The sequence below is a fragment of the Procambarus clarkii genome, chromosome 83 (assembly GCF_040958095.1).
Source record: "Procambarus clarkii isolate CNS0578487 chromosome 83, FALCON_Pclarkii_2.0, whole genome shotgun sequence".
In the NCBI taxonomy this organism is placed as follows: domain Eukaryota; kingdom Metazoa; phylum Arthropoda; class Malacostraca; order Decapoda; family Cambaridae; genus Procambarus; species Procambarus clarkii.
This window is the reverse complement of record NC_091232.1, coordinates 6,463,148-6,478,766: the sequence shown is the minus strand read 5'-3', so window position 1 is coordinate 6,478,766 and position 15,619 is coordinate 6,463,148. Positions and strand designations below refer to the sequence as shown.

The 15,619-nt window shown below is 38.1% G+C and overlaps 1 protein-coding gene across 1 annotated transcript in view; it reads right to left on the bottom strand.

The window, feature by feature from the left end:
* Nucleotides 1-13,048: 13,048 nt before the first annotated feature.
* LOC123768822 (uncharacterized) overlaps nucleotides 13,049-15,619 on the bottom strand; it is a 62,349-nt gene continuing 59,778 nt past the window's right edge. Inside the window, 1 exon segment of the mRNA XM_069316187.1 lies at nucleotides 13,049-15,619. This exon segment is cut by the window's right edge and continues 2,487 nt beyond it. The gene's annotated coding sequence lies outside the window, so the exon portion shown is untranslated.

Genomic DNA, 15,619 nt, shown 5'->3' with positions numbered 1-15,619 from the left:
CTCCATTTTTTTTATTTTTTGTTTTTTTGTAACTTTTGTAACTGGTTGTTTACGAAGTAGTCTTGTCTATTGTACATGTAGCTATATTGCCATATGCTGTATTTCTTCAATCTTCTTATTCCAGATTATCTAAATATTTTTGTCTTCCCTCGTAGATCATATTTCTTAATTATAGAACATTTTGCTGCTCGTCTTTGGACCTTTTATTTTGCCGACAATGTTCCTTTAGCTGCAGGCATCATACCACATCTGTAACTGCCCAAGTTATCATATCTTTGTAACTACCGGGGAAGAGGTATCCTAATGGTCTTCTAATTCTGTTCTTCATGTATTTTATCATAGAAATTTTAAGAGCGAGTGTCTGATAATACCCATTTTAGTTTACAGAACTGAGTGCCTGTAGTGTCTAGTCTTTTTTTGGATGATAATTATATAAGTTCTTTTATCATTTTCTGTGCTTTATCAACACTGCCGCATCCTACTTTGCATTCTAGCTGTTCACAATTCTATTTGAGAAATAACACTTATTTTTGTATACCTTTCTCCTGTTTTTTAACAGTTAAGGTTGTTCTTTGGTTCTGTTTGTGTAAAATGGCAAATACTGGTATATCATTGCCAAGGACACGAGGCCTGTTAGGCTTTTCTAGATTCCCCATGCCAAGGGTGAAGGGAGGTAATTATCAGGGGAAAGTGCCAAGCCATTATGACTATACTGTATAGCATTGGGAAGGGGTTCAGGATAAGGATTTGGGATGGGATGGGGAGAGGGGGTGGAATGGTGCCCAACCACTTTGACGATTAGGGATTGAATGCATGCTAACCAAGTGATGCTCTTATCATCCACACCACACCTATGACAGTACTGTCTTGTCCTGCCTGCACATGTGTGTACAATGCCAATTGTGTGTGTCACTGTCCTCTATTCTGTTAATATGTGTGTACAGATGTGAAAATGCCAACGCTATGCATCTAGTCTGCTTTTGTGCTCATGTAATTACCCTATTGTAATAACATGCAAAGAGTTATGCTTATGGTTGAGATTTGCTTACACAATTTATCATATTTAACTTTAAATTCTACAATTTCTTTACAGTTTACTGCAGAGTTATGTTCATTCCATTTAATGTATATACTACCAAGTTGCTAAAGAAGAGTTTAGTTTCTGTTGTCTGTTTCCTTAAGTAAAATTTGTGTCCTCTGCTTTTACCCACTGCTAGTTGTAAGATGTGCATATCCACCTTCTCTTGCCATATAGTATTTTATTGGTGGTTATTTTGTCCCATTATTTACATTTTTGTTCAATTTCAGCACCACTCTAAAGTTGCATATTCCAATTTTGATCTTAGAGATTTGATAACAGCTTTATCATTGTCTCGGCCAATATTATTCTGACATTTTTACCACCAGTATACTGTACTGCATATGCTTCCTCACCTTGACACTTACGTGAACCTCCGGCAACATGCTACTTTTACAGTTCTTCCTAGGATTCATTCTTCATTTAGTATCTCCAAGTTTTCCCCACACTGCTGGTAGTTCCCAGGGGTTCTGTGATTGATATGACCCATTTCAACAACATGGCAAGTGCCTATACTGAATTGAATTTACAAGGCCATACATTCACTTTGTGTTAAATTCTTTCTGAACTATGTCCCACACACATATTGGTTCAAAATGATTCCCAGGATGAAAATGATTCATCTTCAAATATATTCATGTAGTTTTGCACTCTGGCAAATGATTTTAGTTCACAATGAACATAATAATAGGTGTCAGTACTGAGCTTTTTGATACTCCACTTGTCACCCTTCCCCATCCTGAGATATTGCCACAGTCCACATCATCCATTGTTTCTCATCGTTCTGTTCATAAGAAGAATCCTTCATCTATGCCAACAGAACTCTTATTTACTCCTCTTAGGTGCACTAGTTCCCAGTAAAGGTGGCCCCTAGTCTGTGCAGAGGATGTATATTCTTACAAAAAACACACAAATCATATATGGGAAAGACACACATTCCTGAGACCTCCAAAAGTCGACTGAACTAAACAGCACATAATAAAATGTTGTACATGATACTTGGGATTTGTAATGATGCATAGATACATGACCAAAAAGTTCATAAAACACGAAAAGGGTGGGTGTGTGGTACCTCCACCTCTATAGCATGCATGTGACCTTTTGATTAGAATTGCCACCCCCTCCTCTTCTGTTATTCTGCATAAATTGTATCCCTTCAAAAATTACACAGTTCTTTATTTTCTTTAGTTTTCTGTCAACACTTATTTCTGGGTTGGTGGTGTTAGATATTTTAATTTCAGTGCATTTAATGTTTACCCAACTTTTTCTCCACCATATTCATATATTGTAATTATTCATGCCTTCTGATAAATCATATATGCAAATTAGGAACATTAGTGGTGTCAGTACTGATCCTTGTATAACCCCCATGTGACATTCTCCCATATTAACATTTTCCTCGTGTGCTCATTTCTCTCTCATATCTCAGACAAAATAAATCTCTTATCCAAGCCATTTTAAAGTTCTATACTGAATTAATTTATGCAATCCATCAATCTGTTTATCTCGAATAATTTAAGTAATAATCAAAAGTATGATCTGATAAGCAGGATTTTCCAAGATTTAAATCTCAATTGCTTTCTTGCTAGCAAAGTTTTTTCCTATACCTTTGTATTCACTTTTTGAACAGTACTTCAATAATATATAATAATAATAATACAGTCGTACTGTATTTAACATGACAAGTAAAAAGTCTGTATGTGCTTCCCAAAGTGTAAGTTGTGAGGGAATCCAAGTTGGGACACGGAGCAGGGATACCAAGGAAAGTGGTGCGTGTCACCTCAATATGGCTTTACAAAAGGATGATCACTTTTGATAAATTTACTGCGTTTTTTTATCATTACTATTGAAGTAGACAGATGTAAAGATTAGGATATTTTATGGTATGGAATTCCATTGTCAAGAAAATGTCTGTTAGGCTTATTGTGGTCCCAAGAGCAAGGCTGTCCACATTGTGACTACTAGGTACTGGCCAAACTCAAAGGTACTAAATTGATTTGACTGAGTAATCACGCATCCTCTACTGTGTCACTTTATTAAGGCAATTTATACTGTTCCACTTTAGAGATTGACAAAGAGATGCATGATGTTGGAAGAAATCTCAAATTGGATTAGGGGTGTGGATACTGAACAAGAAATGTAGGGTAACCATATATGGAATAGTGGGAACATTTGTAAGTAAATTGCATCAGGATTCTAAGCCAAGAAAAAAATTAAAGATATATTGTACAGTTAGATTCATTCTTGACTCACAGGTGGGAACACCAGGTTGGGCCATGTTTCCTCACTTTATGCCTCTGTTCACCTAGCAGTAAATAGGTACCCGGGAGTTAGTCAACTATCCTGGGAAAGGTCAGTAATTCAACCTTGGGAGAGACCGCGATATAAACCTAATGTGAGGAAGAGGTCCCCCCTTCTTCCAGCCCATGTCGTACCCCCCCTAACCCACATATATTTTTTCACAGGAATTTATATAGGAGTACCACTTGTAGATATGTTTGTAGGGACCCTCTGGGTAAGACGCTGGGAGAGGAGCTGGCGGCTCTAGGGTCTCTTTACATTCTTGTTCAGCCACTAGCACGCATAGCGTTTCGGGCAAGTCCTTAATCTTCTTGTTGTTTCAATTAGCTTAGAGCCCATTTCCTTCACAAAACTACTGGCACTTTGACCCCAGGCACCAAGTGTCTCCGAGGAAATGGGGACAAAATTGTAGTGGTGATGCACGACTCTATTTATCAGACTTGGTTGCTTCCCAGTGAGTGGCAGCACCACCCCTTCTTCACCCCCCTCACACACACATACAGGCTGCCTGTCCTCGACAAAACAAATTATATTATTAATTACATAAACTAGACAAGTGAAATTGTAATATCAAATTTTAAAATGAATCTGGGCATCATAATTAGTAAGGATATCAAACCGAAATGACAATGCACTAGTGTTTGAAATGTGCGGAAATGAATGTTTAACGAAGACAGCAATAAAAATAAGCCAGCTAAACATCAGAAATAATAAAAAAAACTTAATCTCAAAGAAAATAAATTGGTTATTCAGTAGAAAGTCTCTGGTGCGGCCCCGCCTGGTTCACTATATCCAAGCAAGGAGATCCCCCCCCCCCACCTTCAAAAAAGACATCTACTGTGGGAGAAAAGTTCAACACAGCGACAAAAATCACCGAAGTGTTAAGTCAACTCTCACACCAGGACCAGTTGAGGGCCTCAGGAGTATAACACTACAAACTAGATATGACTGGTGCTGAGCTAATCCAGACCTTTAAAATGCTGAACAGATTGGAAGACCATTTTCTTAAAAAAAGGTTATATCAAATGCTTGCAAAAGGCAAAAGCATCACGTTCACAATGTACGACAAAAATCAGATGCTTCTTAACCCATACCTTAATAAACCCATGGAATTTCCTACCCGCCTTAACCATAAATGCCAAGACGTTACTTCACTTTAAAATTCATCTGGAAAAAACTCCGGCATAAGAAGTAGAGGAAGGAAAATGAATTTGGACAAGCCGCCGACTTTGTCCCCTTCAAGAGCACTATAGAGAGACGATGATGTTCTGGTAAATTTATTGTTTGTGAGAGAACACTTTGATTATTCACTACAGTTTTGGGCATCATGCTATGTATTATTAATTATATGTGACTTCTCATGAGAATACAGAGAACATTATAACTACCAAGTTAATCTTTAGCATTAGAAATCCTCTCAAAGAGAGACTAAGAATTTAATTTGAAATTCTACAGATTAGTCAAGCATTTCTGTTCTTTTTCCCGACCATTTACAAGAACAAACATTTCGTTTGTTCTTCCTTTAAAACTTTGACCCAGATATCTCAGTAACAAGGTTACCGCGGATAACCGAACTCAATTACGGGATCACTATAGCCCGTGCTACATGGAAATTTTATACAGAGTAGCTGAATCTAAAACAACAACATGACCTGTTGAAGTAGTAGTCTGGATTAATATCCTCCAACTTGTTCAGTATTTCGTCTTGAGGTCAGCCCCGTAATGTCTAGCTTACAGTCTTGATAGTCCGGTGGCATTTACTCTTTCCTTGTACGAGAGTCGACTTAACTCTAGGACAATTTTTGTCGCTCTGTTGAATTTGATCTAAAGCAGATATGCACTTTTGAAGGCAAGATCTCCATATGTAGTTACAATAGTTCAAATGAGTGGGCATCAGAAACGTACATTTAATGACTTCTCTTTAATAACCTCTTTCCTTGAAGTCAAAGGTTCGTGTGACTATTTCTAGTGTTTTTACTGCAGCTCCCATTTATGAGATTTTTCAACGACTGGTGGATACTGACTCCTATGTCCTTTTCTTCATCAATCTCCTGCATGGCAGTGTTGTCGATTTGATAGTCGTCATGTGCACTTAGGCCCTACATGCAAGGTCTTGCATTTTTCAGTATTAATTAAAAAGCATTTGCCAGTGTTCTGACTATTCGTGAAGTTCAAGTAGATCCCTTTGTAAGACTTTAGTATTACTTCAGTATGTGAGTGAGTGAGTGTGCATATTTACCTATTCGTGCCTTTCTAACCGTCAATTGCATAACGAATGAATCCCGACCCATTTTATTTATGATATTTACTATATATTTCTCTCACACACACACACACACACAAATTTGGTATAGACTCGTTCCTCTCAATGTTTGCTGATGCAAAAATTATGAGAAGAATCAAGACGGATGAAGATAGACAGAGACTACAGGATGACCTGGACAAACTGGAGGAATGGTCTAGAAAATGACTGCTAAAGTTCAACTCAGGGAAGTGTAAGGTAATGAAATTAGGCGAAGGGAGCAGGAGGCTGAACACAAGGTATCATCTGGGAGGTGAAATCCTGCAAGAGTCAAATAGAGAGAAAGATCTGGGGTTGACACCCCGGATCACACCGAACCTGCCCCCAGAGGCCCACATCAAAAGGATATCATCAGCGGCATATGCTAGACTGGCCAACATAAGAACTGCCTTTAGAAACTTCTGTAAGGAATCGTTCAGGACCTTGTATACCACTTATGTCAGACCAATCCTGGAGTATGCAGCTTCAGTGTGGAGTCCATACCTAATCAAACACAAGACAAAGTTAGAGAAGATCCAGCGGTATGCCATCAGGCGCGTCCCGGAACTGAGAGGAATGAGCTACGAGGAAAGGCTAAAGAAGCTGAACCTCACATCCCTGGGAAAACAGAAGAGTAAGGGGAGACATGATAACCCCCTACAAAATTCTCAGGGGAATTGACAGGGTGGACAAAGACAAACTCTTCAGCACGGGTGGGACACAAACAAGGGGACACAGGTGGAAACTTAGTACCCAGATGAGCCACAGAGACGTTAGAAAGAATTTTTTCAGTGTCAGTAGTTAATAAAAGGAATGCACTAGGCAGTGATGTGGTGGAGGCTGACTCCATACACAGTTTCAAGTGTAGATATGATAGAGCCCAGTAGGCTCAGGAATCTGTACACCAGGTGATTGACAGTTGAGAGGCGGGACCAAAGAGCCAAAGCTCAGCCCCCGCAAGCACAATTAGGCGAGTACAATTAGGTGAGTACACACACACACTACCTGTTGATTGACGGTTGAGAGGCGGGACCAAAGAGCCAGAGCTCAACCCCGCAAGCACAATTAGGCGAGTACACACAGGATGTAGCTCAACTTTCTCAACCGCCACAGACACAACTAGGTGAGTACAACAGTGCTACCTCTCGGGTACCCATTTACTGCTAGTTGAGCCTAGGAATCACGTCAAATTGTTTCTGCCTCGGCCGGGAATCAAACTCCAGTCCATGGAACATGAATTGCGGACCCTGACCACTAAGTTGCGATACCCCCTTTGTGCAATTATCTAAGTGTAGTTACAGGATGAGAGCTACGCTCGTGGTGTCCCGTCTTCCCAGTACTCTGTCATTTAACGCTTTGAAACTACTGACGGTTTTGGCCTCCACCACCACCTTCTCACTCAACGTGTTCTAACCGTCTAGAGTGGTAAGGTTTGTAATATTGTGTACCTTGACTTTAGCAAAGCTTTTGACACAGTGCCACATGAAAGACGGATTAAAAAGATAGTGGCTCATGGTATTGGGGCTGAACGCGTCCAGCGTAGGATGAAGTTAATCCCTCAAATTAGAAACCTGTCATATGAAGAAAGATTGACAAAGCTCAAATTACATTCTCTAGAAAGGCGAAGAATTACGGGTGACATGATAGAGGTGTGCAAGTGGATGAATGGGCATAACAATGGGGGATATTAATAGGGTATTAAAAATATCAACACAAGACTCCCTTGTACCTATTTACTGCTAGGTATCAGGAGCATCATGGTGAAGGAAACTCTGCCCAATTTGTTTTTCCGGCGGTGCTTGGGGATCGAACCCCGGGCCCTAGGTCCACGAGTCTATGTTGCTGTCCATTCAGCCACCACCATGTGTGTGTGTGTGTGTGGGGGGGGGGGGGGGTTAAGAGTAAGAAGAATGTTGACCAAACCAATGAAGAATGTATATGAGTGGGATTAGGTGGTTATAAATAAGAGCAGCCTCATATGGGCCAATAGGCCCCCTGCAGTTACCTTTATACATATGTTCTTAAATGGCTACTAGGTTTTAGCCCTGACAAGTGCAATGTTATGAGGATAGAGGTTGGAGCAAGAAGACCTCAAATACAGTACAGGGTGAAGGGAAGGCAACTTCCAACTTCTGTAAAAGAGAAAGACTTCGGAGGTCGAGATCTAATTCGACTAACTCGAGATCTAGCCACTAGAGGTACATATACACAGGGTTATCAACCCATGGAACCGCCTACCCGCCGTAGCCGTAACTGCCAAATCTGTATTGAGTTTTAAAATATACCTAGAAAAGATCAAGGCAAATAAGCTTTACCTTCGACAAGCAGCCGGCTTCCTGTCCTCATCGAGGCCACTGAGGGGTTAGTGGCCCTCAGGTAAATATATGTGATCTTGAGGTTATCTTGAGATGATTTTGAGGCTTTTTAGTGTCCCCGCGGCCCGGTCCTCGACCAGGCCTCCACCCTCAGGAAGCAGCTCGTGACAGCTGACTAACACCCAGGTACCTATTTTACTGCTAGGTAACAGGGGCATAGGGTGAAAGAAACTCTGCCCAATGTTTCTCGCCGGCGCCTGGGATCGAACCCAGGACCACAGGATCACAAGTCCAGCGTGCTGTCCGCTCCGGCGACCGGCTCCCTCCCTCCCTTTTGTGATGCACATATGTGCAGTGTTCTGCTGAATTATATATCAGCAGGACACCGACGGCTGCAGCTGCCGTACGGGTAAACGTCCGAAACGTTTTCCAGTTTCCTTTTGGAAACTCAGACAAAGATCCCTTCTGAACGTTCCGGAGCTAATGGGACTGAGCTATGAAGAAACACTGACGGAGCTGGTCCTCACTATGCGGCAGGAAAGAAGGAATGGGGCAGACATAATAGCGACGTACAAGATACCAAGGGTGGACTGACAAAGTAGATATAGAAGAAATGTTTAAATTAAAGAACAGTAGAGCGAGAGGACATAATTGGAAACTGGAAACACAGACGAGTCATTGAGGCGTCAGAAAAAAAAAACAATTTCACAGAGTCGTAAATAAATGGAACGGACTAGATAAATATGTTGTCGAATCTAATTCGATACAGAGTTTTAAATATAAATATGATAAGAAGGAGCATAAAGAGTCACTGAACTAATGATGGTCGAAAGGCGGAGCTCATGAACAGATACTCGACTCTGCAAGCACAACTAGGCGAGTACACACACACTCTTACACTCATGCAAATTCACAGGTCTAACTCCCAGGTACCTATTTTACTGCTAAGTGAATAGAGGCATCAGAGGAAAGAAACTGCCCTTTGGTTTCTGGCTCTGCTTGGACTCGAACCCTGTCCATTAGGCCACAAGCCACGTACCTACGTGAGTGTGTGTGTGTGTGTGTGTGTGTGAGGTGGGGGACGTATTAGAGCAATTATATATGCTCACTTTTGGACACTTAAAATGAAACCAGTCTAATAATTTTATTCCTTGGGTCTACAATAACTTTAATGTGTATTCCCAAAATTTTGTATTTATTTTGTCTTTATATGAATTTCAGTATCACTTTAACCCTTACCTTCTGGTTAGTGTTTATTGATCTGTAATTTCTATGATGATGATAATTATAAATACTGTACAGTAGGAATAAAATACCTACACCAGTAAACACAAAAGTAACAATTTAATTTATAAATACCCTAAAATTTAAAAAATTCACTAATTAAAAAACAATATGAATATATGTGGTAACAAGAATATAATAAGAAGTAATGTAATTATTACGAGAAAGTACTAAGCCAGTACGACATATATGGTTGATGAATGTAATATAATAACAATATCAATGAACTACTTAACCAGACCACACACTAGAAGGTGAAGGAACGACGACGTTTCGGTCCGTCCTGGACCATTCTCAAGTTCACAATCGACTTGAGAATAGTCCAGGACGGACCGAAACGTCGTCGTCCCTTCACCTTCTAGTGTGTAGTCTGGTCAACATACTTTAGCCACGTTATTGTGACTCATCGCCTGCAATGAACTACTTCATTCCCGACATTAAAATCCCGTCCAATTACTAAACACACTACTGTTTTTACGCAAGCCATCCCGGCGTAAAAATTGCAATGGTTTAGGAAATTAAAACTCACTTATTATTGACGCTTTATGGGACTAATGAGTATCGGCTCCGATAGGTCAGGTGGGTATAGGCTAGGCTTTGACGCTTTTACATAGGCTAATCTACTGCAATTTTTACGGAGGTGCGTCTAAAGAATGAGCTGCACAACGACCTCTCGCATCCCATATTTCAGTTAAATAACAACAGTTTATTATAAATATCACACCGTGTTTTCACTACCAACTGATGCAAATCCAAACTATTTTAACTAATCATCACTAACTTGTTTTTCTAATTGGGGTCCAGTTCGTGAACTCATTGTATATGGGCCTCTGTAACCTTCCCTTATTACCCATTGGTGGGTATGAATGTATAATAATGTAAACATTAGACAAAAATGTTATTTACCATTATAACAGAAGAAGCGTGACCGATAAATCGCTTAACTCTTAAACTGCTCAATTACACGGGCGTCTCTCTCCATATGCTCTTCCTACAAGGTAATTTGGTATGCAGAAATTTGCTCTTGTTGGTGTAAAGAATTTATAAGATAGGCTTAGTTACCACAACTGCTAATTTAATAAACGTGGTTACCGGCATATATTGAATTATTATACAACATTTATAAACCTTAGCAGCCAATATACGGTTAAATGTCTGTCTGAGAGTTGAATTCAGTTCAAAATATTATAGACGCCGCGCCCCATCCTATGCATGGACAATGACGAAAAGGTGACATAGTGTGGAAGCCTATACACGACCATTAATATAAATGACCTAACATACAGTCGTCATTTACGAAAGTTTGATATCAAAGTATATTGATGTAATCCTGTAGAACGTTCATCTCCAAAAATGGCCACAATTTCCCCTTGTAATTAACAATGTTTATGATAGGGTAGTGTACTCACCGGACACTTGTGGTACTCTGAGTGCATCTTGCTAAAAAACACTCTGCTTCACATTCTGTTAGGACTTCCTGAACCGTACACTTGAGTGTATACACCGAGTACTTGTTCACTTTAGTCCTGGGTTATGTTCAGAGGTAAAATATACTTGTTGGTTGGTCAAAAACAAGTATGATGGCCTTAATTATCCTCGAACAGTTTATAAGTCTTAACCGAACCTGCGTCCGTGACCTCACTTCCTTGTGTAGTGGATCACACAATTACAAGGGACCATTCCGGTACACGACCATATACATTTATCTACCGATGTTTTACTGAATTTCTACACCAAGCAGATGAGCTATCATAATTTAAATTGTCTAAAAAATTTAATTCAAAGGATTTTAAGAATTAGTGAGCTGCCAACAATTAATTTATTAAAGTTTATTGTCACAGTCCCTGTGCCTGGCAGACTCGATGACCGCCTGACATAATTCGAATCGTTAAATGTAATTTACTCCCATACCTCAAGTTTGGTTAGAGTAACAATCTAGTGTTATCTATCTATTTATTCTAATTCAAGTCTGTACAGCTGTTCTAGAGCCAGGAAAAGAAATAAACTATCAGCGTTAAGGTGCTACGGACACTTGTCAAGCGAGCTTCAAAGTGCAGAGCAAGGAGAATATCCATATACATTTCATTTTATTTCTGGTTATCGAAAGTCATTCCTGCATCTCTGGTGGTCGGTCGCGAGTATGTTTCCGTTACATGTGTTTCAGTGCAACTTACAGTGTAATCTCATTTCTCGATGATCATTTCCCGGAATCAACCTTCTAACCCATCCTCATGCTGTGCTCGACCAGGCTGCGGCTGACCCCAAAAACACATTCTTAAATTTTAAAGTAATGTGAAAACAAATCTTGAACGTAAATTAATATTAAGGTATATTACAATCTTGTGTGTAGGTAGACCAAGGACTCAGTCAGGTGTTTAGAGTGTGTTGGTAGTAATTTGTATATGTAATACTTGGGCAAAGCATTTACTGAGTTTCGAAGCGAAGTGAAGCACTGTTCGAGGAAAGTTCAAATTTCTCGAAGAGTGTTTCGCTCACGTCCACAGTTTGAATCGCAACCCACGGACTTCAAATACAAATAATCACCAATAGAGACTAAACACCTAACCTAACCCATACTAGGCCTAATTATGCATAGAAATTTAATGTATGGTAATATTAATTTATATATGAGAACAAACATATATTTTTTTAATACACAGTACGTTAAAATTTATGAACGAGTCTTGGGGACGGCTGCCGCTTTAACGAGCCTGACCCGAGGAGAGGTTGTGTGAATAGTTTGCAAAGTGTTTTTCATTAAAAACAATAGGGGGGTTTGGAGGCTGGATTAACGATCATTTGGCCATTGTTTATAAGGACGAGCTGTAATCCCACATCAGTAGTAAACCAATATATGCATAAGACATCATGTTATACCATTTTCAGCATTTAAAGTAAATAAAAATTACGGCAAAAATTTAGTCCTGTCAATCCGAGTATCATAAAGCTGTAAACTCGTTGTCAAATTAACAAGGTTAATTATATGTAACTTGTATGAATAACATTTTAGGCAATGTAAATATACCAAGATAACAGTTTAAACAGTTCTGGAGGTCAGGCGATACAATTCCGACTGGACAATAATTTATACACTTTCATCTGAGTTTCTGCATACTATATAGTGATATTTACCAGGTATATGTAGTTTTCTCGAAAACAGATTGAAGAAGGCATGATGTGGGAGGCATAAACAACCAAGTAGCATAAGACAAGTTAGGCATGACGGTGGGGCAGCAAACAGTGTCGTCGCCAGACGTAAGAAGTTGAATGATTGTCTCAGGCTTGAGGCACGAAAGGCCTAGCATTTGTCACAGTTTACACGGAATTTATTAACTAAATTCCCAATTAAAAGTAGCGAGGAATATGGTATGGAATGGCAGAAGAGAGAGCCTCCTCTATGTCAAAGGCGGGGGACACGCGGGAATAACATGAGCCCGCCACACTTTGAACAAATAACAAATGAGTCAAGAAAGAAGTGAGGACATTCCAGTATCATCAACAAAGATAATGCTTGGTTGCCTACAAAAATAATATCATCAAAGGCAAGATACTTGCATGTTTGAGCTTCAACAAAGTAGTTACTGCTTGTGCATCAACAATTAATAAATGGTTTTAGACCTTGGACTCTTAGACAAAGAGTGCCATCGATGCTTTTTTAAACCAACAAATAATTTTTGTTGTTGTCTAGTTGTAAATATATCAACAAAGACAATGTATTAAGGTAACGTGTGGGAGCCCAACAAGATACTTGTAGCTCCCACTCAACAGGTCTTTAAAGAAGCAAACTCCTAACCTTATTCAATATTATTATTATTTTTTTTTACAAAATTCTGTATAGTATAGATAACCCTAAATGCCATATAATTAAATGCTAGGGACCTAGAATTACTTTGCCTACATAAAGGGGAACATGCTGTCTATCTCCATATAACATGACCTAGATCAGTATAGTTTAACATATAGGACCAAAACTTCTATATATATATATATATATATATATATATATATATATATATATATATATATATATATATATATATATATATATATGTATATATAATTCTTGTTAATAGCCAGGGTGTGTCTAGAAAATAGCATTTTCCTTATAAGTCATTTTTTCTAAAATGCTTACTTTTGGAATGACAGATTTGTCCAGTTTAATATATATGATAAGGAAATTTATTTAAACTAAGACAAACTAACAAAGCAACCTGATCTAACCTGAGTATGCTTAGAATTCCTAAACTCCAGCTAACGTAATACTATCCTTAATCAAATTAGTAATTAATCTACTAAATATAATGTTAATCTCATTAAGTGGATACAAATTTATGCAGAGACGTAAGATAAAAAAATAAAAGATTAGGTAAAACTGTCCATTAGGCCCAGCGATGTAGTTCTGTCTTTCTTGTAAACATATGTTGTTGAATATGACCGAAGGGATAAGATTAATGATTCTAACACGAGTCTTTTCAATATTTCTTATGTTTTTCTTCACTGTCGAGGGAAGTTGAAAAATTAACTCACCAAAATTCATTTTCACAATTTTTATGGTCTAAAATAAAATCATAATAAGGTGTGAAAATGAACTTTGGAGAGTTAATTTTTAAACTTCCCTCGACAGTGAAGAAAAACATAAGAAATATTGAAAAGACTCGTGTTAGAATCATTAATCTTACCTTTTTGATCATATTCAACAACATATGTTTACAAGAAAGACTGCTACCAAATATATATATATATATATATATATATATATTATATATATATATATATATATATATATATATATATATATATATATATATATATATATATATATATATATATATATATATATATATATATATATACGCATTATTATGTCCTCACACCTCTGCAAACAAATGTAAGATTTCCATGAAATATTATATTGACAATATCAATTACTGTAACTTACTAGGGGTCCAGTTTTACCTACGCTTGCTAAAGTTTTGTAACGTAGGCATATATCAGCCAATCCTCTTAAAAAGAACATACTTACAGTAATTATTTGGTGGAGAGTTTTGTACCAATATGTAGTGACGGACGACCAGAAAGTTGACTTTTGTGTTACTGAATTTGGACAAAACAGACTCTTTTTTTTAACCGTAACATAAATATAAGATCTAGCCTAACCGAACATGTCCTAGCAATCCTAGACATAATACACACTACCTTACCTTGCGGTTACCTTGCGATGATTTCGGGGCTTAGCGTCCCCACGGCCCGGTCCTCGACCAGGCCTCATCGTTGCTGCCTAGTCAACCAGGCTATTGGACGCGGCTGCTCGCAGCCTGACGTATAACTCACAGCCTGGTTGATCAGGAACCTTAGCCTAATATAATACATATATGTGCTATACTAAGCCTAGAAATATTTAAGTTTGGTTTTTAGTTTTCCAGACTTTAAAATTAATAGTACAAAATGTGGCTTACTGGTGGTCCCTCCTTAAACATTGGAACTTTTGACCAAATAGTGACTATAAGTACTATCATATTTCAGGAGGACGGGCTGGCATAATTGGGTTGGGGCAGCCTGCTAAGTTAGTTTTGGTTGAATACAAAAACAAATCTTTATCGTGTATATCAAAATGTAAATATTTGTCAATACACAATATAACATTTTCGAAAATACTTTTATTTAAAGAAATTCGTTACGACACTGGCTATCAAGTGCATTATATATATATATATATATATATATATATATATATATATATATATATATATATATATATATATATATATATATATATATATATATATATATATATATATATGGGAGTTTATCTTCAACGGACCGCGTGTACTAATATAAAAATGTTTGGCTGACAGTGATTCGTAGTCAACACATTGTATCAGCAACACTTCTCTAGTGCTAGTTATTATAAAACTATTAAAATTAGACGATATCGGAGGCCAATGCAACACCTTAAAAACTAAAGATAATGAGTGTGCCCTAGAACATGTGTGTGTGTGTATGAGAGAGAGAGAGAGAGAGAGAGAGAGAGAGAGAGAGAGAGAGAGAGAGAGAGAGAGAGAGAGAGAGAGAGAAGTAGTGTAACTAGAATGTAACTATCCATAGAGTAGTGAAACAAAAATATTTGAACAGAGACGCAGCAGATGCAGAAAATCCGGACAATAATAAGAGTACCACGCGTGCATGAGAATGAGTACCTACAATCAATTCACATCAGAAATCTGGGTAAAACCTACAATATTTTTTGGTTCGAGACCTCTAGCACTAGGCCTTCCTCATTTTTGATTCGACTGCTTTTGTCTCTGAAATATTTAATTTGATCTGTAGCCCTGTAGCGCCCTAAAGTAATCTAGCTTTTGA